Here is a 23,818-nt window from a genome sequence, read left to right on the forward strand (position 1 = left end):
CAAACAGAAAGTGCACGGCATCACCCTTCGTGCTTTAACACTCTCTCACCAAAACAATACACGGCATCACCCTTCGTGCTTTAACACTCTCTCACCAAAACAATACATGGCATCACCCTTCGTGCTTTACACTCTTCCTCACCCAAGCAACAAACACAAGGCAAATAGGGTAAGGGAATCTATAACATCGAAATAAAATCAAGTAATAACGGAAAATCAGTAAATAAACATACATGACAACATAACTCAGTTAGAATCAGGAAAAATCAAGTACAAGTGCACGGCATCACCCTTCGTGCTTTTACTCTCGTCCTCACCATAAGAATCAATATAAACTGCACGGCATCACCCTTCGTGCTTTACACTCTTCCTCACCATAAAATCAATATAATCGGTACGGAATTGTACATCGTGCGGCACGGCTTCACCCTTCGTGCTTTACACTCTTCCTCACAAAATCATACACGGCATCACCCTTCGTGCTTTAACACTCTTCCTCACCCAAACAACAATAACAAGAAATAAGGGCAAGAAAATAAATGAAATCACAATAAAATCTCGGTAAGGGAACAATAGTACAACAATCAAATCCCGGCAAGGGAAACAACATCAAAACAATAACATCCCGGCAAGGGAAACAACATCAAAACAATAATACTTCCACAAGTCATATTCCTCAATAGAAATTATCATATAGAGCATATACACTACGAAACGGAGTCAGATTAATCAAAGTATAAGACTCACGGGCATGCTTGACACCAACGTATAGATACTCGTCACCATGCCTATACGTCATACTCAAAAAATAACACATAACAGATAGGACACAGCTCCTAATCCCTCAAGCTAAGGTTAGACCAAACACTTACCTCACTTTGCAACCAATTCAAAATTCCAACAAGCCTTTGCCTCGCGAATTCGTGCCCGAAATTCTCAAATCTAGTCATAAACAATTCGATTCAGTCAATAAAAATTATAGGAATTAATTCCATATGAAATTCTACATTTTCCATTAAAAATCCGAAATTGCACTAAAAATTTGCCCGTGGGGCCCACGTCTCGGAACCCGACAAAAGTTACGGAATATGAAACCTCATCCAACCACGAGTCTTGTGAGCACGTGATTTTTGCCCTACAAGAATTACTCCCACAAAAATTCAAAATAAAATAGTTATGTTGCTTGTGATTTAGTTGTATTTGTCTGTGCATATTTATTCTATTTTTACTACTGAAAAATACAAAAATACATGTGTTGCATTTGCATTTACAATTTAGGATTAATTAACCACTGATTTGTTTTACGAAAATGAAAATCATAAAAAATAATGTACTTTGCATTTTTTAGCATTTAATGTTGAATTGTGTGATTTTATTGTTAATTGGCATTTAATTATATGTGATAAATGTTATTAGAAGATAATTAGTATTTTTAATAAGTTAACTTGGTTTATAATTTTAGAAAATAATTTAGAAAGCAAAATGAATGAAAAGAACAAAAACTAGGAAGGAAAATCGGATTGGGCTCAAATCCCTGGCCCAATGGCATGTCCCAAACCCGGTCCAGGCAGCTCCTCTCACAGGATGGTGAAACGACGTAGTATAGGGACCAAACTACGTCGTTTCAATGGCAAAAATCTCAGCCATTCAACCAAGCCACATCCAACGGTCACAGATCAATACCCGTATCCAATAACCGAACCCGACCCATTTACCCCGAACCAAACTCGCCTCAGTACTTAACCAAAACGACCCCGTTTGACCCCCTAACCTAATCTGGACTGTCGATCTTCACTGATCCAACGGATCACATTAATCCCCTCAATCTAATATACCAAAATACCCCAGGCCCATTACCCCCTCTCATTTCCAAACACCCTCCCTGCTCAGTCGCCTCCTTCAGAGAGACCAAACGACCAAAAACCCTAATAGCCGCCACCATACTCCATCGCCTGAAACCCGGCGGACAGTGCTCCAATGACCCCCAATTTCACACCATAGCTTCCCTTCAGCCTCCCCACCCCAATCCCTCAAACCACTACCTTCGAATCATCCCCGATCTTCTCGAATCTTCAATCAAAGAATCAACCAAAAACCTCACCTTCTTCGATGACCGCCAAAATCACACCCCACAACCACCTTGACCTCCTCATAAACCATCCATCATTGTTTTCCCTCGAATATTACTATGTTCTTTCGAATCTCAAATCTGAGTCTGAGCCTTAAAGTTTCAAAATCGGTTCTCGATGAGTTGTTAGCATACGTCGACTCAGGACTGTGTTCCTGTAACAAGAAGATTTGACTCACTACAGGAACTAATGCTGGTCATTTGTTCTTAACAAGAACAAATGATTAGCCTCAGTTCCCTGCGAGTTAAGACGCCAAGTGAGTTCAAAGTTGAATCAGTGAGCCCATGTGGCACTTTCTTCCTGTTTTACTCGTTTCACCTCTGCTTCTCCCTCTTTTCTTCTGCATGTATTTGATTGGTTCATTTTTCTGGTTAAAATTGCAATTTACTTCGAACCACATTTCTTTGCTTTAGATTAGCTTAGTCGTTCGTATTTTTGTTAATTTTAGTTTTCCTGTCCAATTTAGTTGTTTCTGTTAGTTCTTATTTTCTGATTTTGGATATGTTAATCAACCCATGTATTTAATTGCTGATGTTCGCACCTGCCATATGAATCATTAGATTTCTAGTTTTTCATTTTCACGGTTTATATAAATCAGTTAACTTGTGTTTTAATCAGCATGTTCGTGTCTCGTAGTGTTTTGATTCCTCGTTTGAAATAATTATATTAATTGTTTCGGAAGTCGAATAGCAAATAGGTTTGCTTATTGAATGTTTCTTGCTAATGTCATGACAAGTATGTTTTAAAGAATCGTTTGATTCAAAGCTTTATGGGGCTTTAGGGGTTTTTAATTAAGAATTGAAAAGGCAGTAGAGCTGACACCCTGTCTAGCACCTTTAGAGAGTGGAAATTAGAGAATAACATGAGATTTTGATTAAAAACTGAAAAGGAAATACAACTGAACCATGCCTAGTGCCTTTAAGGGTGGAAAATCAGAATAACATGAGGATAATGATAAAAATTGAGGGATACATGTGCAAGAGTAGGTACAACTTGGAAAGGTGAAGGATAGATCTAAAAGGGATTAAAATATACTTCAAAAGAGGATCCGCAACAGGATAAATAGGACTTTAAGGAGAGAATTTAAAGAGGGGGGAGAAAAACAACATTTGGGAGCTTTGAAAGTGATCAGTTTCTTTTAAAGAGTGTTGGAGAGTTTAAGAACAGAAATCAAAAGAAAGATACTGTTTCATGGCATCCATAGATGTAATTCGAATTTTGGACATTGATTCTCATTCCTTTTGATTGCTTAAGTGGTTCAGTGGTCTACTGGTTCAGTTTTGGGTTTAATACAAGCTTGGTTGAGTCTGTTTGTCTTGGTATTTGTTGTTGCTGTTAGTTTACAACCTTTCTGGGTTTTTTTGGAGTATTGATTGAGTTGCTACTGCTGGTGTATTGCTGTTGTATTGACTGCTGCTAGCCTGCTGCTGACTATTCTTTCTCCTCTTCCTGTGTTGCATTTCTCCAGGTATACATTTGAACATATTTTGATGTAGTTTCTTCAGTGGAATGGAAAGGCAATTGTTGTTTGACATCCATTAAAGCTTTACTGTTTTTTTAGTTTATTATGATACAGTTAGCTTTAAGATTTGTATGATAAATTTGTGCATTAATGCGCCTGTAAGGGACTAGTTGGATTATTAACATGCTATGTACTGTTTTATAACTTGTGGACAATAGGCATATGTATAATTAAGATTGTTGTTTAACCGATTTGAGTTGTTTTGAATTGTGATGGACTGTTAACTCTAATATGTAGCTCATTTCTGTTGAAATCAAGTCCATAGTGTCAAATAGTTTCATTGTTCGGGTTAATTGCTCGCCACACTAAAAATCAAAGGCAAATCACAGCAAATAGGTGCATATTCACGTTAGCCCAGGTCACGTATGTTTAGTTTCGAATTTGAAATTATCCATGACTCCATGTGTGATTTAAATCATTATTGGATAAGTGATTCGTTAGAGTAAGTTATAGGTAATACCATTTCTACTCTAATAGGGATGAGCAAACAATTGTGAGTTATGTGCTAAACAAAAATGAGAATTGAGTTGTGTGTTAAAATCAGTGCTACAATAGCTTAAAATGATGTCAAGCTCGAGTGCAAAAATTAGAAATTATGAGTTTGATGCAAGTATGATTAATTCTGCAAATTAGCTCCCCCCTACAACCATTGATCAAGTTGGATTGTCATGATCCCTGAAGCCTAAATAATTCCTGCCCTAGCTATGGAAGTTTCATTGATAGGATACTAGGTGTATGAGCCGTTGTGGGCTCAGGTGGCCTATTTTCTGTGAAATGAAACTATAGTCGTGTACTGGAAATGTCCCGCTCTCTTCGTTCAACTCTGGGGCTTAACTGTTTGAAATCGAGTTATGTAATTTCGGATCTTTCACGCACATTAATTAACTAGGACTGCTTTCATTTTAGAGACGAATTAAATAGAAAATTATAGATTGTTTTAGGATGGACCTTTAAAATAATAAAATAAGGCGAGCCTCGCCTAAATGCATAAATTGTGGGGCCCTTGATAGATGTATATATTTAAATCCTTAGATTTCAGGAACGGATCGTTTAGTGAATTTCACGGTCTTACCCAAAATAATAACGCGTTAGTCTCTTTAGGTGCGTATTTTAATAACGTTACCTCCCTAAACTCGGGTGCACATTTATGTGACCCAAATCCAAATCTCAACAAAGTCGGAATGTGTCAAAAACGACGGGTGCATTTATGTGGCGCAGTTCGAGACGCATTTTCATGACATTGCAATTCTCTTTTAAAATAAAAATGAATAAAAGCGGTTAAGGTTAAAATTTGCACGTAGATTCATAATTGTTAAAATCAGATAATTTAAGCCAAATATAACAGTTGAGCGACCGTGCTAGAGCCACGGAACTCGGGAATGCCTAACACTTTCTCCCGGGTTAACAGAATTCCTTACTCATATTTCGGGTTCGTGGACTGTAATACAGAGTCAATCTTTTCCTCGATTCGGGATTCAACCGATGACTTGGGACACCATAAATCTCCCAAGTGGCGACTCTAAATTAAATAAATAAATCCCGTTTCGATTGTCCTTTAATTTGAAAAACTCCCCTACGCCCCTGCGGGCGCAGGTGAAAAAGGAGGTGTGACAGCTCTGGCGACTCTGCTGGGGATAGGACAAACCCAGAACTTCTGGTTCAGGGTTCGAGAATTCGAGCTTGGAATAATTGTTATAATTGGCTTTGTCTATTAAATGTTAAATGCTAAATGCTGCTTTTACCGCTTTGATATTATCTAAACTGTATATAAACTGCTACGAAACCCTTCTCTTCTCACCTTCGGGGATGTGCTCGCTGGTTGAGACTCCCTATTCTGTTAGTGTCATACCTTGAAATAAAAAAGAGGCTCGGACAAGTTACTAAGCCGGATGGCCTTTTGGTTCCCGGTACGTAGCCCCCTCCTCGACTCGAGTTGTCCGCTCGGGTACACAGTCTAGAACAAATACCCAGGTTATAAACCTAGAATAACTCAGCTTCATACCAGATCCCTAGTAGGAACGTTTGTTTGCATCATGTGCATTTGACTTTGGAGGCTCAACACAAGGGTTGGGTCTGTCTAGGACAGGTGTACCGAAAATGGCAAAAGACCATCCTGATGCATCTTACTTGCTACTTGTGCATTTGTTTGCTTCGGACTTGCATGTTGACCGGTTATTGAATATTTTGAGGAAAGAGAGGTAGAGGTACGAGGGTTAAAGAGAGTTAATCGCCTGTTTTGAAAAAAACAATGTGCCAAATTTTTGAGAAAATGAAAAAAAAGAAAAGAAAAAAAAATAGTTTTATTTGCCAATGAAAAGAGTCTTGTTTTCAAAAGAAGTTTGTTTTATCGGCCCAAACTACGCCAGTTTGATTCTCACAGGGTGTGAGATACGTAGGCAACCCCCATCGGGTCCAACTTCACTTTTGCGAAATTAGCCAAGAGAACAAAATTTTATTTGAAAATAATTAGGGTGATGCCATTTTTGCTAGAAGTAGCCGAATGTCCCTAAAAGGGCGCCGGAAGGCTATTTTTGCAAGAACAGACGCCTGTGGTCATTTTTTAGGCTTTCACCGGCTACCCGACACAACCTTAAAATCTTCGACCCCGAGGTGCTGAAAGGCCGTATTGGCAAAATCAGGTTTTATTTTAAATGAAAAAAAAAAGTGTCCTTGTTATCTTTGAGTCAATTGAATCGTGATTTTTTCTTAACCACCCTAATAAATGTGCAGAATAAGCACAAGTCAGAATTTACATGTAACAATTGTGAACAAGATCCCTTTGGAGTTGCACATGTGGTGGGATGACTTGGGCGAATCAGGACGCGACACAGTCAATCTATACCTAGGAGGCCTCACTAGGTTGCTGAAGATCAATCCTAGGGGGGATGTCATAAAGGCCTTGGTCGCATTCTGGGACCCACCTCACAACGTATTTCACTTCTCGGATTTTGAACTTACCCTAACATTGGAAGAAATAGCTGGATACATCGGGAGTCCCAAAGTTCCTCCGAGACACCAGTACCTGATTACTCTGAGGGCCGTAGCCGTACACAGGTTCCTAGACTCTTTGAAAATAAGCAGAGGGGTCCACAATCCAGACTTAACAGCTGGTTTTTGTACTTTGCGGTTTATATATACCAGATATGGCCACATAGGGGGGTTCAACAAACCGGAAAACAAAAGTAGCAAGGGAAACTGCCTTAAGTGGGAAGAACATAGGTGTTTTGCATTCATGGTAGCCTTTTTGGGACTCCTGGTATTTCCTAGAAAAGATGGGAACGTTGACATACGAGTATCTGGGGTTGTCAGCACTTTACTTACTCAGGCCAACAGCACTCTCGCACCCATGATAGTAGCTGAAATCTTCCACGCTCTCACAGCCTGCAAAGCCAGGGAAACTTTTTTGAGAGGTGCAATGCGTTGCTGCAGATGTGGATGATCGAGCACCTATGTCGTCGTCCTCAATTTATGAGTTATGAGTCGACGAAGAAAACATGCATAGAATAATTTCCTACGAGGGTCGACGGAATCAGCTTACCAGAAGGGACAACAGAGTGGACAGCGCACTTTCGTTCTGTCACTGCAAGCCAAATATAATGGACATTTGGATGGTTGCCTGTGGATGAAATCATATATATGCCAGCCCCTGGACCCCATTTCCTTTAGATGGGACTCCGGAGTATTCAGCCCTATGCCCCATATCGAGTATTGAGACAATTGGGGAGATGCCAAATAGTTCCGAAAGATGAAGATCTTAGTGGCCAAGTAGTCGAGATCGGGCCCAACGGACAGTTTCTTGAAGCAGCAGTCCGACAAATTTGGAGCGAGTGTCAATACTTAACAGCAAATACATGTGTGTGTGATCGGTCCAAGGGTGAAGTTTCGCCGGGATACCTTGCTTGGTTTAGGAAAGAAATCGAGTTTGGGAGACCGGCCAAAAGACCCCATAGGATTTGAAAATAGTCTGCAAGTTGACGCCGATCAAGGAGAAAAGAACAAATTGGCCCAAGAAAATGAGGCGCTGAAAGCCCAAATCCGACAAATGAGGATAGATGCTGACAACCAACAAAGGAGTCGATCGGATGAGCGGTTAATAAAAGGGTTGAAAAAAGAAATCAGTGAGTGTCGGAATGATTTGAAGCAATCTGAGGGTACCATAGCATCACTCCAGGCACAATGGGCAAAAAGAACAAAGGAGCGCACACAGTACTTACAGCAGTCAAGGAAAGATTATGAAAAAACCATTGTCAGTCTAAAAAGGAAGGTGACCACCCTAGAGAGCAAGGCGGCTAAACAAGACAAGGCTTTTGAAACTGAAAGTAAACACTGCTATAATCTAATGGCCTCGATGGAAGATGAAATACAGCAGTTACGGAAACAACATCTGCATGATTCTCGGATTTTGAAGGCTAGAGGGGATCAGATAGAACGCCTAATCCTAGAGAAAGACCGAACCAGGAACAAGATTCTGACTATTGCTCATGCTATTACCGGGAAATGTCGGGTCTGTGAAAACATGACCCGTACTACTTTCTTCTCGGCGGTTATGATATTTGTGAAGCAAATCATGTATGAATTGGAACAACTAGAAAAGGACCTTACCCCTAAACCCGCGGCGAGGCCGAATGACGCCCCGCGGGCACCCAAATTTAAAACTTTAATGTGTTCGTAGTTCGAATCTGCATTTTCTTTTTCTTGGAGTCTGTCTTTCTTTCGCATCAAAGTCTGTCAGTAGTTATTGAGTTCGTACTTGGTTTGGTTTCGAGTCTGTTATTTTCCTTTCCAAAAGCGTCTGGTTTGTAATAGAATGTTTATTAATGAAAAATCGAAAATTTCCAAAAAATTATCTCTTTGCTTTTCGCACTTATAGGCAGAACTACACACGGTCTGATTCATGTGGGGACATGATATGTAGGCAATATCTATAGGATTCGACCACCACTAAAAAAGAAAAAAGGGGAAAATGAAAATAAATAAAGAAGGATAGAATAAAGGAAGCTAAAAAAAGGGGGCACAATTATGAGAGGCCGGAATAACGCACGCAACCGAAGCAAATGCATGATAGAAATGGTTAATTGCCTAGGTGCATTGCATCCCAACGTATAATTGCATATGTGTTAAACTCTAAAAACTAACAAGTTTGTTGATTTCCAGAGAATTCAAGCAGTTAGTTTATTTAGAGGATACTGGCACATTACCATTACCAAACCAGATCAAAGGGACCAATACCGAAAATCATGTCTAGCCCAGATGTCGACACTAGTGTTGAGGTAGAGGAGTTGGACGTCTATAAAATGAAAGAGAAGATGCTCAAGCTTAAGCAACAGATGGCCAAAATGTACCAGGCCTGGTCCAAAGGGCAATCACCGCCAGCTTACCCATCCAACCCGGCTTTTACCCCACCATTAGCTCAGTCTCAGGATCATCCTGCCACTGATCCAGGCTTTCCCATTTATCAACACTACCATGGTACCACTTATCATACGCCACAAGCTCCACCACCAAAATCAATTCCATACCCTCCTCCGCCAATCACCCCTGTCTTTGTGGCATCTCCACCAACTGCACTCTTTAAATCCTCGAGTGAACCTGTGTTCCAAGCTCAAGACAACCAGTATTATCCCCCGGAGCTCACCTTCAAAGCTCCTGAAGCCTATCAACGTGATCCATATTCTGACCTAGCGGAGAAAGCAGAAAAACCGGCCAGAAATCTTGAACAAGAAGAGATGTTCAGAAAAATGAAAAGCATAGAACAATCCTTCAGGGATATGAGAGGGTTAGGAGGTCAGGTGAGTGTAACCTACAAAGACCTGTGTTTGTTCCCAAATGTACAACTACCGGCAGGGTTCAAAATGCCCAAATTCGACTTGTACAACGGACACGGTGATCTGGTGGCTCATTTGAGAGGTTTTTGCAGTAAGATGAGGGGAGCCAGAGGAAAGGATGAATTGCTAATGGCTTACTTCAGTCAGAGTTTGAGTGGAGCAGTTGAAGTGGTACACCCGCCAAGATCACGGGAGATGATATACATGGGATGATCTGGCACAAGCATTCGCTTGTCACTTTCAGTATAATCTTGAGATTATTCCAGACTGACTATCTTTGACTAAACTAGAGAAGAAGCACAGTGAAAGCTTTAGAGAATATGGTTTCCGGTGGAGGGAGCAAGCAGTAAGGGTAGATCCCCCAATGAAAGAGAGCGAGATGGTTGATTACTTTTTGCAGGCTTTGGAGCCGACCTACTTTGGTCATCTTGTGTCCGCAATTGGCAAATCTTTTAATGAGGTTGTAAAAATGGGAGGCATGGTCGAGGAGGGGCTTAAGTCCAACAAAATCATGAGTTATTCAGCGATCAAGGCAACCACCCAGGCCATCCAAAGTGGCACTGGGTGTGTGCTCGGGAAAAAGAAGAAAGAAGATGTCACGACTGTTGAGTCCGGAGCCTGGTTCGAATCTAGAGGCCCGTTACCCTACTATAGCCAATCCCGACCCTACCACAAAAAATTACCCCCACACTTTATATAGCCCTCCACAACATTACTACCCACCGCCAGATCCCCATTTTTCCGTCCATCATGCACAAACCTATACCCAAACTCCGGCACACTCGCCATGGCGTGCGCCGGCTCCACAAAATCCATACCCAGCTCCACAAAACACATATCCACACCCAAGGGCCTACAGAAATCCCCCCCGGGATGGGTTTTCGACCAAACTCATCCCTTAAGAATGAGAGGTCACAGAAGCAAAAGACTTTCACTCCACTGGGGGAATCATATACCAGTCTTTTCCACATATTGAGGCAGTTGGGCATGTTGAATCCAATTGAGCCTAAAATTCCAAACCCTCCCCCTAGAAATCTTGACCACTCGGTGAGTTGTGAGTACTGTTCAGGGGCCCCAGGGCATGATACAGAGAAATGTTGGAAGCTGAAAACAGCTGTGCAAGAGCTTATCGATACTCATCGGATCGAGGTTCAAGCCCTAGAAACACCAAATATTAATCATAATCCACTGCCAGTTCACCATGAGACACACATGATTGAGTTGATACACAAAGAGGGGGAGCCCAGGAAGCCCTCACAGACGGTAATGATGATCCGTTCCAGCAAAATCAACTCAAAGGAAAAAGTAACCAATGGGAAATCAGTGGTCCAGTTAAGAGGGGTAGATGATAAGCCAGCTATGGTAGCCGAGGGAGGGTCGTTGAGCCTTGTTGCAGTGAAACTCGAGCAAGCTAAAGTGGTAGTGTCAAGGGTTGCAAGTAAACCTGTTGTGGTCGTGAAGGGTGCTCGCACAGAGCCTGTTATTATAAGACTGGTAACTCAGCTTCTAGTGATCAACAACAAGGCTGTTCCTTGGAATTATGAACGGGTGACGGTGGTTTACAAAGGGAAAGAAGTCAAAGGAGAAGTGTGTGAAGCCCAAGGTCTAACTCGTTCGGGGAGGTGTTTTGCTCCCGCAGAGTTAAGAAGGGCCAATCCAGTAGCGACAAAGAATCCAGTTACCGAGGAAGATGCGGAAGAATTTTTAAAGAAAATGAAGGCGCAAGATTACTCCATTATGGAGCAGTTGAGGAAGACCCCGGCACAGATCTCATTGTTATCCTTGTTGATCCATTCAGATGAGCACCGCCGGGTATTGATGAAAATTCTGAACGAAGCCCATGTTCCGGATAAGATCTCTGTGAACCATCTGGAGAAAATAGCAAACAAGATTTTCGAGGTCAACAGGGTCACTTTTTCAGACGATGAGTTGCCCGTGGAGGGTACAGAACATAATAGAGCCCTCTATTTGACCTGAAGTGTGAAGACTCGGTAGTTACTCGAGTACTGATTGATAATGGCTCCAGTGCCAATATTTGTCCTTTGACCACGTTGAACAAACTGAAGGTCGATGGTGACAGAATTCACAAGAACAGCATCTATGTTCGAGGGTTTGATGGAGGCAGTACAGACACAGTGGGTGATATCGTACTTGAATTAACAATTGGTCTGGTCGAGTTCACCAAGGAGTTTCAAATGTTGGACGTGGCAGTGTCATATAATCTTCTATTGGGGTGACCCTGGATCCACGTCGCCAAAGCAGTGCCTTCTATATTACATCAGATGGTCAAATTCGAGTGGGATAGGCAAGAGATCGTAGTACATGGGGAAGACAACGCAAGCGCCGTAAGTGATGCCATCGTACCCTTCATAGAGACTGACGATGACAAGGGGTCCTGGGTTTACCAGGTCTTCGATACGGTTTCAGTGGACAAAGTTTCCGAGGGTGAACGTATCCCACTTCCCAAAATAGCAGCTGCAACTGTCATGGTAGCCTCGGAGATGTTGAAACACGAGTTTGTGCCAGGCAAAGGTTTAGGGGCTAATCTTCAGGGTGTTGTTCAATCGGTTTCTTTGCCCAAAAATCTAGATACCTTTGGTCTGGGGTTCAAGCCTACAGTGGCGGATGTGAGGCGGGACCGCAAGTTGAAGAAAAAAGTCTGGGTCCTTCCCAAGCCAATCCCGCGCCTGTCCAGATCTTTTGTCATGCCGAGCATTAAAAAGCAATTGTTGTCCAAGGTTACGGGGCCATTGATTGGTGCAGATGGAGACTTAAATGAAGGCTTTGAAAGGTTATTCACCGAAATCAACATGGTAGAAGTTGGGGAAGGGTCCAGCAAGGCGGATGTGCAGTTTGTGGGGCCAAAGGCAAAAATCAATAATTGGATGGCTACTCCTTTTCCCATTCGGAGGGAGTCTTGGTAGTTGGCTCTGATTTTCCTTCCTATTTTCTGGATTATTCCAGGGTTGTAATCCAGATTTCTTTTTATTTTTATTGGGTTCATCAAAGTGTGAAACCTTGTTATCCCGTAATTCAATTCAATAAAAAAAAGTTTCTTCTTCATTCCTTATTTTATTTTAATTTTGTTTTCTTCTTTTCTTTTTTTGTACAGTTCTCTTTATACTGGTCTTAATGATATGGCGTGCATAAGGAATCCTCAGCCTAGTCTTAAAAATCAATCTGATTCTGAAATGATAGTTCAAGAAGTAGATTGTGATTACGAATCAGAATATGATGATGAGGATGAAGCCTTCGAAGAAATTAGTAAGGAGTTAATTCACTTCGAAGAAAAACCCAAACCCAATTTGAATGACATAGAAGCCGTCAATTTAGGGGACACAGACAACGTCCGAGAGACTAAAATAAGTGTCCACCTCGAGCAAAAAATCCGGGAGGAGTTAATCAAAGCATTCATCGAGTACAGATATGTTTTTGTGTGGTCATATGACGTCATACCGGGTTTGAGCACTGATTTAGTGGTCGACAAATTGCCCACTGATCTAGCGTTCCCACCCGTCAAGCAAAAGTTGAGGAAATTCAAGACTGATATGAGTGTGAAGATTAAAGAAGAAGTTACCAAGCAGTTGGGTGCAAAGGTTATTCGGGTCACTCGATATCCTGTCTGGTTGGCTAATGTCGTGCCTGTACCGAAGAAGGACGGCAAGATCAGAGTATGCGTCGATTACCGCAATCTCAACAAAGCAAGTCCGAAGTATAACTTCCCACTACCGAATATCCATATTTTGATCGATAATTGTGCCAAGTGCGAGATTGGATCTTTTGTGGATTGTTATGCCGGGTATCATCAGATTCTAATAGATGAAGAAGATACAGAAAAGACGGCCTTCATCACGTCGTGGGGAACATATTGCTACCGGGTAATGCCATTTGGTTTGAAGAATGCTGGGGCAACTTATATGAGGTAAATGACTACTGTGTTTCATGATATGATACACAAAGAGATTGAGGTATACGTAGATGATGTGATCATAAAATCAAAGCATCAGGTCGACCACGTTGAAGATCTGAGGAAATTCTTCCAGAGGCTTCGCAGGTATAACCTCAAGCTTAACCCCGCCAAGTGTGCATTTGGCGTTCCATCCAGAAAACTGTTGGGATTCATAGTCAGCCGGCGAGGCATCGAGTTGGACCCATCAAAGATCAAATCCATACAATAGTTTCCACCTCCGAGGAACAAGACTGAAGTGATGAGTCTGTTAGGAAGGATGAACTACATCAGCAGGTTTATTGCTCAGCTCACGACAACTTGTGAGCCTATTTTCAAGTTCTTGAGGAAGGACGCTGCGATCAAGTGGACTGATGAGTGTTAAGAAACGTTTGATAAGATAAAAGGTTACTTGACAAACCCACCTGTGCTGGTTCCGCCAGAACCAGGGAGACCTTTGATTCTTTACTTGACAGTCTTGGAAAATTCATTTGGTTGTGTACTGGGGCAGCATGACATCACCGGCAAGAAAGAAAAATCCATCTATTATCTTAGCAAGAAGTTCACGGCTTATGAGGTTAAGTACACTCACCTGGAAAGGACATGTTGTGCCCTAACTTGGGTAGCACAGAAGTTGAAACATTATTTGTCATCCTACACTACTTACCTCATTTCACGCTTGGATCCATTGAAGTATATCTTTCAAAAGCCTATGCTGACAAGAAGGCTTGCAAAATGGCAAATTTTGCTCACAGAGTTTGACATAACCTATGTGACTCGGACTGCGATGAAAGCCCAAGCATTGGCCGATTATTTGGCCGAGAACCCGGTCGATGAAAAGTATGAGCCACTGAGGACTAATTTTCCTAACGAGGAGGTGATGCATATTGATGAACTAGAACATGCCGAAAAACCAAGCTGGAAACTTTTCTTTGATGGGCTGCTAACATGAAAGGAGTCGGAATAGGAGCTGTGCTTATTTCTGAAACAGGGCATCACTATCCTGTTATGGCTCAGCTTCGTTTTTATTATACCAACAATATGGCTGAGTACGAAGCATGTATTTTGGGTTTAAGGTTAGCTGCAGACATGGATGTCCAGGAAGTCTTGGTCTTGGGAGACTCGGACCTTCTGGTACATCAAATTCAAGGAGAATGGGAAATGCGAGATCTGAAGCTCATACCATACGGACAATGCTTGCATGATCTTTATCAACGGTTTAGATCAGTGGTGTTCATGCATATTCCAAGGGTCCACAATGAGGTCGCCGATGCTTTGGCTACCCTAGCATCAATGTTGCACCATCCAGACAAAGCTTATGTTGATCCTTTGCATATTCAAGTCCGAGATCAGCATGATTATTGTAACATGATTGAAGAAGAATTGGAAGGCAAACCATGGTTCCACGATATCAAGGGATACATCAGAATGGGGATATACCCAGTGCAAGCCACTGGGGATCAAAAGAGAACAATTCGACGGTTGGCAAGTGGATTTTTCTTGAGCGGAGGAGTTATGTATAAGAGAACACCAGACCTGGGATTGTTAAGATGCATAGATGCTAGACAGGATATGGTTGTCATGTCCAAAGTACATTCAGGAGTCTGCGGACCACATATGAGCGGATATGTGCTGGCGAAGAAAATTCTCCGAGCAGGTTATTATTGGCTCACCATGGAGCGAGATTGTATTAGTTTTGTGCGCAAATGTCATCAGTGTCAGATACACGGAGATTTAATTCATTCTCCGCCATCGAAATTACACACAATGTCAGCGCCATGGCCCTTCGTCACTTGGGGCATGGATATCATTGGACCAATTGAGCCAGCAGCATCCAACGGGCATAGGTTCATTCTGGTAGCCATTGATTATTTCACCAAATGGGTTGAGGCCAAAACTTTCAAGTTTGTGACCAAGAAAGCAGTGGTCGATTTTGTTCACTCAAATATCATCTGTCGATTTGGAATCCCGAAGGTGATCATCACAGATAACGGTGCTAATCTTAACAGTAATTTGATGGAATAGGTATGCCAACAGTTTAAGATTACACACCGCAATTCTACCCCATATCGTCCCAAGGCGAATGAAGCAGTTGAGGTAGCCAACAAAAACATAAAGAAGATACTTCGGAAAATGGTAGAAGGTTCGAGGCAATGGCATGAAAAATTACCATTTGCATTCTTGGGTTATCGCACCATTGTCCGTACTTCAGTAGGTGCAACTCCTTATTTGTTGGTATATGGAACTGAAGCCGTAATACCTGCGGAAGTTGAAATCCTGTCCCTTCGGATTGTCGTTGAAGCTGAGATTGATGATGATGAGTGGGTCAAAACTCGTCTGGAGTAGTTGAACTTGATTGATGAAAAAAGATTGGCAGTTGTGTGTCATGGCCAGTTATATCAAAAGAGAATGGCAAGAGCATACAACAAAAAGGTGAGTCCCGGAAGTTTGAAGTGGGCCAGCAAGTGCTGAAACGCATCCTTCCACATCAGGCTGAGGCAAAAGGCAAGTTCGCCCCGAATTGGCAAGGGCCATTCATTGTAACTAGAGTGTTGTCCAATGGTGCTTTATGTTTAACAGATATCGAAGGAAAATGCATCGACATGGCTATCAATTCTGACTCAGTTAATAGATATTATGTATGATTTCTTTTAAATTGTAATTGTTGTTTGTTTGCATTTGGCATGATATTGGAGAATGAAATGATGGAGACAATGTGTTCTTCCATCCAAACATTTCAACCTTTGCTTCCCCTTTTGAGCCTTATTTATTCTTTCATACCCCTCTTTTGGAATTAGTAATGAAAATGAAAAAGGGAGGAAAGAAAAATAATGATAATAAAGACAAAAGAAAAGTCACAAGAAAAACAAAGGAATTGGGAACTACGTTTGACCTGATTCCTCAAAAGGATACGTAGGCGCCTCACGGCTCGGTCATAGTGTAATAAGAATCAAAGATCCCCCAAGCAAGAAAAACTGGGGCAGAAGTTGTGTTTATAATTTTGGGGAAAGAAAGTTGATTCCAAGAGTTGTAATGTTTTACCCATCAAAATTATTTTAAATTTTTCTTTAGCCATACACCAGAAACCTATATTGATGTCTAAAAGACCTCCCGATCAGTATCCGAGAAGTGTCAAGTCGGGCAAATGGAATTCTGGAGTAACACTCTGGTCCCCAGCAGAAAAGAAATGAAATGAGAGAATCCCCAGCAGAAAGGAAATGAAATGAGAGAATCTTATCAGTAACACCCCAATCCTCAGCTGAAAAGAAATAAAATGAGAGAGTCTTATCGGTGAAAACCTTCACAGGTACCATAAGGCGATGGAAGTTGAGAGAAATAAAATGAGAGAGTCTTATCGGTGAAAACCTTCGCAGGCACCATAGGGCGACGGGAGTTGAGAGAAACGAGAGAGTCTTATTAGTGAAAACCCCTCGAAGGGCACTATAAAGCGACAAGGAATTGAAAGTGGGCAAACAAGGTAAGGTTGACAGAAATGATCCGTCGAGGCATCAAGCAGAACAAAGATGTTGATTCGGCAAAAGAGTTGGGTGGCGGGACCTTTTGAAATGCAAAGTAAGGTCATCAGAAAGATTGAGTGATATAATAGACTGGGTTGATTAAACTGAAATGCACGACATGATCATTGAGATCGGTTATACCATTCAGATAAGTCCTTTTCCTTTTTCTCTTCAAATAATTCTTTAGGAAGATTTTTCTTTTTATCTTTTGAAGTCATCATCTTTCATTTCTTTTGGTTAAAGATTTTTTATAGTAGTTTGTTTTTAAGAAGGATTTTCAAAGACAACTACCAGTCGCCAACATGGGACAAGGCAAATGGGGATAAAACAGGTCGAAGATAATGTGACGGGACAAGAAAGACGTCATTATAAGACCAAATGATGGATTGCTCTAAGATGTCGTGGAAAGTATGGAGTAAAAGTGGAAAACAACGGTTGAGAAGTTGGCAACTAACAGAAGCATCAAGAAGGTTGAAAGTTATCAGCCAAGCTTCAAGATGGTCGAACAACGCAGAGCATGGGAAAAAGAAAATGGGAAAACCATCCCCAGCAGGAACGTCCCCCGCATTTTAAACTAACAAATTTTCTTTGATTTGAAGAAGGGACAGGAAATGTTATTGATGACGGGAAGACATGTCACAAGAAATATTGTCAAACTGGGGCAGAAAATTTTCTCTCATTTCGAAAATTTTCTGGAAGTCTAAACACAAGTTTTGAGGGAAGCGGTATCCCCGGAAGTTTTTGGGAGAAGGCAAAACAAGTGTAAAGAAAGCAATTTCAGGAGGAAGATAACACAAGTCGTAAGGGAAGTAGTTTCAGAGGAAGGAAAACACTAGCTTTAAGGGAAGTAATCTTTGAAGGAGGAGAATAACATATTCTTGAAACACCGGTGTTATCCCCAGCAGTTTTCAGAGGAATGAAACACCAGTTTTGAGGGAAGCAGTTCTGAAAGAAGATGATTCAAGTTAGAAGGAAAATGGTTCAAGAGGCAGGAAAGAACCACGGCGATAGAACGCATTTTAAGAAGTTGTTGAAATCAGGAGCCCGCCTGGAGAATAGAGGTGTTATATCTTTAAGTTGTAGTTAAGGTCAGGAGCCCGCCTGGAGAATGGAGGTGTTATATCTTTAAGTCGTAGTTGAAGTCAGGAGCCCGCCTGGAGAATGGGGGTGTTATATTTTATTGAAGTTAGGAGCGCGCCTGGAGAATGGAGGTATTATATATTTAAATGGTAGTTGAAGTCAGGAGCCCGCCTGGAGAATGGAGGTATTATATTTTAAGAAATAGTCGAAGTCAGGAGCCCGCCTGGAGAATGGAGGTATTATATTTTAAGGTTTATTGAAGTCAGGAGCCCGCCTGGAGAATGGAGGTATTATCTTGTTAAGTCATAGCAGAAGTCAGGATCCCGCCCGGAGAGCGGAAGGTTGCAACAAAGATCCCCAGCATAAATTAAAGTTCAGAAGTCGGAAGGAAGGCAACACTAGTCAGAAGAAGGCAGTTCAAGCTTCGAAGGAAAAATAATTCGAAGCTCACAAGAAGGAAATAAGCAGTTCAAATTCGGCAATCAAGAGAGAATATGAGTCAAGTCAGAAGCAAAGAAACATCAGAGGAAACCCAAGACAGCAAGACAGCAAGACAACAACAGTCACATGACCAAGTTTGAGAATAAATCTTTATAATTCATAGACCATAGCTTAGTATAACTTCTTTATTTTTATCAAGGTGTAACAAGGAGGTCAGTAAGTAGCGGCAACAGCAGTAACAGTAAATCCACAGCTCCAGGGTAGTCCCAGCTACAAAAACTTCCCAAACTACATTGACCTGATTCCCTTTTAGTCAGGGATATGTAGGAAACCTTCGAAGCTGAGGTTCGGTCAAATCTTTAAAAAATGCTTCACACGGAGTAGCCGAAAGGGCAAAAATCGCTCGTATCCGCTCACTTTATCTTTGCACAAAAACTCTTCATGTTTCCGGACAAAGAGGGGCAGTTGTGAGCACGTGATTTTTGCCCTACAAGAACTACTCCCACAAAAATTCAAAATAAAATAGTTGTGTGTTGCTTGTGATTTATTTGTATTTGTCTGTGCATGTTTATTCTATTTTTACTACTGAAAAATACAAAAATACATGTGTTGCATTTGCATTTACAATTTAGGATTAATAAACCAATGATTTGTTTTACGAAAATAAAAATCATAAAAAATAATGTACTTTGCATTTTTTAGCATTTAATGTTGAATTGTGTGATTTTATTGTTAATTGACATTTAATTATATGTGATAAATGTTATTAGAAGATAATTAGTATTTTTAATAAGTTAACTTGGTTTATAATTTTAGAAAATAATTTAGAAAGCAAATGAATGAAAAGAATAAAAACTAGGAAGGAAAATCGGATTAGGCTCAAATCCCTGGCCCAATGGCATGTCCCAAACCCGGTCCAGGCAGCTCCTCTCACAGGATGGTGAAACGACGTAGTATAGGGACCAAACTACGTCGTTTCAATGGCAAAATTCTCAACCATTCAACCAAGCCACATCCAACGGTCACAGATCAATCCCCGTATCCAAGAACCGAACCCGACCCGTTTACCCCGAACCAAACCCGCCTCAGTACTTAACTAAAACGAGCCCGTTTGACCCCCTAACCTAATCTGGACCGTCGATCTTCACTGATCCAACGGATCACATTAATCCCCTCAATCTAATATACCAAAATACCCCAGGCCCATTACCCCCTCTCATTTCCAAACACCCTCCCTGCTCAGTCGCCTCCTTCAGAGAGACCAAACGACCAAAAACCCTAATAGCCGCCACCATACTCCATCGCCTGAAACCCGGCGGACAGTGCTCCAATGACCCCCAATTTCACACCATAGCTTCCCTTCAGCCTCCCCACCCCAACCCCTCAAACCACTACCTTCGAATCATCCCCGATCTTCTCGAATCTTCAATCAAAGAATCAGCCAAAAACCTCAACTTCTTCGATGACCGCCAAAATCACACCCCACAACCACCTTGACCTCCTCATACACCATCCATCATTGTTTTCCCTTGAATATTACTATGTTCTTTCGAATCTCAAATCTGATTCTGAGCCTTAAAGTTTCAAAATTGGTTCTCGATGAGTTGTTGGCATACGTCGACTCAGGACTGTGTTCCCGTAACAAGAAGATTCGACTCACTGCAGGAACTGATGCTGGTCATTTGTTCTTAACAAGAACAAATGATTAGCCTCAGTTCTCTGCGAGTCAAGACGCCAAGTGAGTTCAAAGTTGAATCGGTGAGCCCCTGTGGCACTTTCTTCCTATTTTACTCGCTTCACCTCTGCTTCTCCCTCTTTTCTTCTGCATGTATTTGATTGGTTCATTTTTCTGGTTAAAATTGCAATTTACTTCGAACCACATTTATTTGCTTTAGATTAGCTTAGCCGTTCGTATTTTTGTTAATTTTAGTTTTCCTGTCCAATTTAGTTGTTTCTGTTAGTTCTTATTTTCTGATTTTGGATATGTTAATCAACCCCTGTATTTAATTGCTGATGTTTGCACCTGCCATATGAATCATTAGATTTCTAGTTTTTCATTTTCACGGTTTATACAAATCAGTTAACTTGTGTTTTAATCAGCATGTTCGTGTCTCGTGGTGTTCTGATTCCTCGTTTGAAATAATTATATTAATTGTTTCGGAAGTCGAATAGAAAATAGGTTTGTTTATTGAATGTTTCTTGCTAATGTCATGACAAGTATGTTTTAAAGAATCGTTTGATTCAAAGCTTTATGGGGCTTTAGGGGTTTTTAATTAAGAACTGAAAAGGCAGTGGAGCTGACACCCTGTCTAGCACCTTTAGAGAGTGGAAATCAGAGAATAACATGGGATTTTGATTAAAAAAATTGAAAAGGAAATACAACTGAACCATGCCTAGTGCCTTTAAGGGTGGAAAATCATAATAGCATGAGGATAATGATAAAAATTGAGGGATACATGTGCAAGAGTAGGTACAACTTGGAAAGGTGAAAGATAGATCTAAAAGGGATTAAAATATACTTCAAAAGAGGATCTGCAACAGGATAAATAGGACCTTAAGGAGAGAATTTAAAGAGGGGGGAGAAGAACAACATTTGGGAGCTTTGAAAGTGATCAGTTTCTTTTAAAGAGTGCTGGAGAGTTTAAGAACAGAAATCAAAAGAAAGATACTGTTTCATTGCATCCGTAGATGTAATTCGAATTCTGGACAGTGATTCTCATTCCTTTTGATTGCTTAAGTGGTTCAGTGGTTTACTGGTTCAGTTTTGGGTTTAATACAAGCTTGTTTGAGTCCGTTTGTCTTGGTATTTGCTGTTGCTGTTAGTTTATAACCTTTATGGTTTTTTTGGAGTATTGATTGAGTTGCTACTGCTGGTGTATTGTTGTTGTATTGACTGATGCTATCCTGTTGCTGACTATTCTTTCTCCTCTTCCTGTGTTGCATTTCTCCAGGTATACATTTGAACCTGTTTTGATGTAGTTTCTTCAGTGGAATGGAAAGGCAATTGCTGTTTGACATCCATTACAGCTTTATTGTTTTTTAGTTTATTATGATACAATTAGCTTTAAGATTTGTATGATAAATTTGTGCATTAATGTGCCTGTAAGGGACTAGTTGGATTATTAACATGCTATGTACTGTTCTATAACTTGTGGACAATAGGCATCTGTATAAATAAGATTGTTGTTTAACCGATTTGAGTTGTTTTGAATTGTGATGGACTGTTAACTCTAATATGTAGCTCATTTCTGTTGAAATCAAGTCCATAGTGTCAAATAGTTTCATTGTTCGGGTTAATTGCTCGCCACATTAAAAATCAAAGGCAAATCACAGCAAATAGGTGCATATTCACGTTAGCCCAGGTCACGTATGTTTAGTTTCGAATTTGAAATTATCCATGACTCCATGTGTGATTTAAATCATTATTGGATAAGTGATTCGTTAGAGTAAGTTATAGGTAATACCATTTCTACTCTAATAGGGATGAGCAAACAATTGTGAGTTATGTGCTAAACAAAAATGAGAATTGAGCTGTGTGTTAAAATCAGTGCTACAATAGCTTAAAAATGATGTCAAGCTCGAGTGCAAAAATTAGAAATTATGAGTTTGATGCAAGTATGATTAATTCTGCAAATTAGCTCCCCCCTACAACCATTGATCAAGTTGGATTGTCATGATCCATGAGGCCTAAATAATTCATGCCCTGGCTATGGAAGTTCCATTGATAGGATACTAGGTGTATGAGCCGTTGTGGCTCAGGTGGCCCATTTTCTGTGAAATGAAACTTTAGTCGTGTACTGGAAATGTCCCGCTCTCTTCGTTCAACTCTGGGGCTTAACTGTTTGAAATCGAGTTATGTAATTTCGGATCTTTCACACACATTAATTAACTAGGACTGCTTTCATTTTAGAGACGAATTAAATAGAAAATTATAGATTGTTTTAGGATGGACCTTTAAAATAATAAAATAAGGCGAGCCTCGCCTAAATGCATAAATTGCGGAGCCCTCAATAGATGTATATATTTAAATCCTTAGATTTCAGGAACGGGTCGTTTAGTGAATTTCACGGTCTTCCCCAAAATAATAATGCGTTAGTCTCTTTAGGCGCGTTTTAATAACGTTACCTCCCTAAACTCGGGTGCACATTTATGTGACCCAAATCCAAATCTCAACAAAGTCGGAATGTGTCAAAAACGACGGGTGCATTTATGTGGCGCAGTTCGAGACGCATTTTCATGACGTTGCAATTCTCTTTTAAAATAAAAATGAATAAAAGTGGTTAAGGTTAAAATTTGCACGTAGATTCATAATTGTTAAAATCAGATAATTTAAGCCAAATATAACAGTTGAGCGACCGTGCAAGAGTCACGGAACTCGGGAATGCCTAACACCTTCTCCCGGGTTAACAGAATTCCTTACTCAGATTTCGGGTTCGTGGACTGTAATACAGAGTCAATCTTTTCCTCGATTCGGGATTCAACCGGTGACTTGGGACACCATAAATCTCCCAAGTGGAGACTCTGAATTAAATAAATAAATCCCGTTTCGATTGTCCTTTAATTGGAAAAACTCCCCTACGCCCCTGCGGGCGCAAGTGAAAAAGGAGGTGTGACAAGTCTAACCATACCAAAATTACTAAATTTCGAAAACAATTCGACCATCAAATCCTCAAATCTATCCGAGAGAGTTTTCAAACTCTTCCAACTAAATTCATAGATTTAATACCAAAACTAGTAATAGATTCGGGTAATCTAACCAAAATTAAGTTAAGAACACTTACCCCCGTTGTTTTCTCTGAAAATTTCCCGAAAATCGCCTCTTCCCGAGCTCCAATTTGACAAAAATAAACATTCTGTCCAGAATTCGGGGTTACTGTTCACGCGTTTTTACTGTTCACGGGGTATTGTACACGGTACTGTTCATATGCTGTAAAAGAAAATTCAGCAACCTTTTTATATCCGTTAACCTTCCGAAATCCACCCGAGGGCCTCGGGACCTCAACAAAAATACACCAACAAGTCCTAAAACATAATACAGACTTAGTCGAAATCTCAAATCGCATCAAATAATGCTAAAATTGTGAATCATACCCCCATTCAAGCCTAATGAAACTAAGAACATCCAACTTCTATATTCGATGCAAAAACTTATCAAATCAAATCCGATTGACTTCAAATTTTGCACACAAGTCATAAATGACATAACAAAGCTATGAAAACTTTTTAGAACTTGATTTCGACCCCGATATCAAAAAGTCAACTCTCCGGTCAAACCTAAGAAATCTTTAACCTTAGATTTCTAGATTCCGTTAAATGGCGATAATTTAATCTAGAGACCTCCAAATTCGATTTCGGGC

The 23,818-nt window shown here is 40.7% G+C and overlaps 1 long non-coding RNA gene across 1 annotated transcript in view; it reads right to left on the minus strand.

Moving 5' to 3' along the window:
* Nucleotides 1–211: 211 nt before the first annotated feature.
* LOC142161892 (uncharacterized) overlaps nt 212–23,818 on the minus strand; it is a 31,271-nt gene continuing 7,664 nt past the window's right edge. Inside the window, exons 2-3 of the long non-coding RNA XR_012693600.1 lie at nt 23,243–23,388; nt 212–942 (exon numbers count right to left, since the gene is read on the minus strand). This is a non-coding gene — a long non-coding RNA (uncharacterized LOC142161892). The remainder of the gene's footprint in view (nt 943–23,242; nt 23,389–23,818) is intronic.

This window comes from Nicotiana tabacum, chromosome 7 (genome assembly GCF_000715075.1).
Source record: "Nicotiana tabacum cultivar K326 chromosome 7, ASM71507v2, whole genome shotgun sequence".
NCBI lineage: Eukaryota > Viridiplantae > Streptophyta > Magnoliopsida > Solanales > Solanaceae > Nicotiana > Nicotiana tabacum.